This window comes from Arachis duranensis, chromosome 1, assembly GCF_000817695.3.
Source record: "Arachis duranensis cultivar V14167 chromosome 1, aradu.V14167.gnm2.J7QH, whole genome shotgun sequence".
NCBI lineage: Eukaryota > Viridiplantae > Streptophyta > Magnoliopsida > Fabales > Fabaceae > Arachis > Arachis duranensis.
In genome coordinates, this window is record NC_029772.3 from 89,160,554 (window position 1) to 89,164,638 (window position 4,085).

The window sequence follows — 4,085 nt, forward strand, 5'->3', positions numbered from 1 at the left end:
TGCAGAAGCAACACCCAACTTATAAGCCTGGGTTTTGAATCCTGCTTTGTGAGTAAGTACTTAAGAGCAGCATGGTCAGTGTACACAATCACCTTGGATCCTACTAGATAGGATCTAAACTTGTCAATGGCATAGACCACTGCAAGTAGCTCTTTTTCAGTGGTTGTGTAATTCTTCTGTGCATCATTTAGAACACGGCTGGCATAATAAATGACATGCAGAAGCTTGTTATGCCTTTGTCCCAACACTGCACCAATGGCATGGTCACTGGCATCACACATTAGTTCAAATGGCAATGTCCAGTCTGGTACAGAGATGACTGGTGCTGTTACCAGCTTGGCTTTCAGGGTTTCAAATGCCTGCAGACACTGTGTGTCAAACACAAATGGTGTGTCAGCAGCTAGCAGGTTGCTTAAAGGTTTTGCAATTTTCGAAAAATCCTTTATAAACCTCCTGTAGAATCCTGCATGCCCCAGAAAGCTTCTGATTGCCTTAACATTGGCAGGTGGTGGTAATTTTTCAATTACCTCTACCTTTGCCATATCCACCTCTATTCCCCTGCTTGAAATCTTGTGTCCAAGGACAATTCCTTCAGTCACCATAAAGTGACATTTCTCCCAGTTTAAAACCAGGTTAGTCTCTTGGCACCTTTTCAGGACAAGTGCTAGGTAGTCAAGACAGGAGCTGAATGAGTCTCTGTATACTGAGAAGTCATCCATGAAGACTTCCAGGAATTTCTCCACCATATCAGAGAAGATGGATAGCATGCATCTCTGAAAGGTTGCAGGAGCATTACACAGACCAAAAGGCATCCTCCTGTAGGCAAACACGCCAGAAGGGCAAGTAAATGATGTTTTCTCTTGGTCCTGAGGATCCAACCTCTAGTAATTTAGTGACCTCCTTCTGCACCACCTCCTTCATGGCTGGATTTAGCCTCCTTTGTGGTTGGACCACTGGTTTGGCATTATCCTCCAATAGGATCTTGTGCATGCATCTAGCTGGGCTAATGCCCTTAAGATCACTGATGGACCACCCAATGGGCTAATGCCCTTAAGATCACTTATGGACCACCCAAGAGCTGTCTTGTGTGTCCTTAGCACTTGAATCAGTGCTTCCTCTTCCTGTGGATTTAAGGCAGAGCTTATAATCACTGGAAAAGTGTCACCCTTTTCCAGAAATGCATACTTCAGGGATGGTGGTAGTGGTTTGAGTTCAGGCTTGGGAGGCTTATCCTCCTCCTGAGGAATTTTCAAAAATTCTTTTGTTTCCTCTGGTTCTTCCTGATCAGGCTGAGCATCCTTGAAGATGTCCTCAAGCTCTGATTCTAGACTTTCAGTCATATTGATCTCTTCCACCAAAGAGTCAATAATGTCAGCGCCCATGCAGTCATTTGGTGTGTCTGGATGCTGCATAGCTTTTACAGCATTCAACTTGAACTCATCCTCATTGACTCTCAAGGTTACTTCCCCTTTTTGTACATCAATGAGAGTTCGTCCAGTTTCTGAATTATGACTTAAGCATAAGACGCACTCTTGTGCTCCTCCATTTCCAGCACCACAAAGTCAGTTGGAAAGGCGAATGGCCCAACCTTGACAATCATGTCCTCAATTATGCCTGATGGATGTTTAATGGAGCCATCAGCAAGTTGGAGGCATATCCGGGTTGGTTTGACTTCTTCAGTCAACTCAAGCTTTCTGATAGTGGATGCAGGTATTAGATTGATGCTTGCTCCAAGATCACACAAGGCTGTCTTGGTGCAAGCACCTTCTAATGTGCATGGTATCATAAAGCTTCCTGGATCTTGAAGCTTTTCTGGTAAGCTTTTCAGAATGACAGCACTACATTCTTCAGTGAGAAATACTTTTTCAGTTTCTCTCCAATCCTTCTTATGACTTAAGATCTCTTTCATGAACTTAGCATAAGAAGGTATTTGCTCAAGTGCCTCTGCAAACGGAATCTTTATTTCAAGAGTCCTTAGGTAGTCTGCAAAGCGGGCAAATTGCTTATCCTGCTCCGCTTGGCGAAGTTTCTGATGATAAGGTATCTTGGCTTTATATTCTTCAACCTAAGTTGCTGCAGGTTTATTCCTTACAGAAGTGGTTGGAGAAACCTTTTTAGAGGGGTTATTATCAGCACTCTCAGGTGTCTGATCCTCCATTGGCGTTTGAATTCCAGGATTGGGTGAATATTGGGCGTTTAACGCCAACTTTTCTCCCTTTTCTGGCGTTTGAACGCCAGAACTGGGCAGGGAATGGGCGTTTAACGCCAACTTTCTCCCCTTTTCTGGCGTTTGAACGCCAAAAGTATTCCTCTCTGGGCTCTTACTGTCCTCAGAGGGATTTTGGACAGTGGTTTGGTCATCCTCTATCAATTGTTCCTTATTTGGCTTTTTGCTACTTTGAGCAGTGTTATTCAATGTCTTCCCACTCCTTAAGTGAACTGCTTGGCATTCTTTTGTTATCTGTTTAGATAGCTGCTGTTTTGCCTGATTCAACTGAGATTCTATGTTCTTGTTAGCAATTTTAGTTTCTTGGAGCATCTCTTTAAATTCTGCTAACTGTTTTGTCATCAGGTGTAATTGCTGATTAAGCTCAATCATCTGTTCTTGAGGATTAGGATCGGTGGCTACTGCCATAGCTTCCTCTTTTGTAGAGAACTCAGTGCTAGCGTACAAATATTGATTTCTAGCAACAGTATCTATAAGCTCTTGAGCCTCTTCAATTGTCTTCCTCATGTGTATAGATCCACCAGCTGAGTGGTCTAAAGACATCTGAGCTTTTTCTGTAAGCCCATAGTAGAAGATGTCTAACTGTACCCACTCTGAAAACATTTCAGAGGGGCATTTTCTTAGCATACCTCTATACCTCTCCCAGGCATTATAAAGGGATTCATTATCCTCTTGTTTAAAGCCTTGGATGTCCAGCCTTAGCTGTGTCATTCTTTTTGGAGGGTAAAATTGATTCAGAAATTTGTCTGATAACTGTGTCCATGTCTTTATGCTTGCTATAGGTTGGTTATTCAACCACCTCTTAGCTTGATCTTTTACAGCAAATGGAAACAGTAATAGTCTGTAGACATCCTGATCCACCTCTCTATCACGTACTGTGTCAGCAATTTGTAAGAACTGTGCCAGAAACTCAGTAGGTTCTTCCTGTGAAAGACCGGAATACTGGCAATTTTGCTGCACCATGATAATGAGCTGAGGATTCAACTCAAAACTACTGACTCCGATGGAGGGTATACTTTAGCTCAAAGCTGCTTGCTTTGATGGGAGGTATACAGATGCTACTCCCATATGCAGCTGTAATGGGGTTAGCATATGACCCCAGAGTCCTTCTGGACTGTTCAATTCCACTTAGGTCCATGATGGAGAAAGGGAATATGATATGAATTCACAAGTGAAGTAAATTGTTTTTTTTTAATTGACCGAAAATAATAAAATAAAACAAATGGAAAATAAAATCAAATTTCGAAAACTAAAAGAAAATAAGATCAAGGCAAATTGAAAACTAAATCAATTAATTAGTTAAAAAGATTTTGGAATTAGCAAAAGAAAAGATATGATTGAAAATTATTTTGAAAAAGATTTGATTTTTGAAATTAGGAAAGAGAAAAACAACAAAAATGACACCAAACTTAAAATTTTTAGAAAGTCAAACACAAATTTTCGAAAATTTTAAAGGAAAAACACAAAGAAGACACCAAACTTAGAATTTTTAAAGAACAAGAAAGAACTAAGAACATGCAAATTCGAAAAATTAAAAGAAAACAAAAGCATGCAATTGACACCAAACTTAAAATATGAAACTAAACTCAAATAATAGACTCTAAACCAACAAAAGAAAACAGTCCTAATCTAAGCAACAAGATAGACCGTCAGTTGTCCAAACTCGAACAATCCCCGGCAACGGTGCCAAAAACTTGGTGCACGAAATTGCAATCACACTTTTGCAATTCCGCACAACTAACCAGCAAGTGCACTGGATCGTCCAAGTAATACCTTACGTGAGTAAGGGTCGATCCCACGGAGATTGTCGGCTTGAAGCAAGCTATGGTTATCTTGTAACTCTTAGTCAGGATATCAA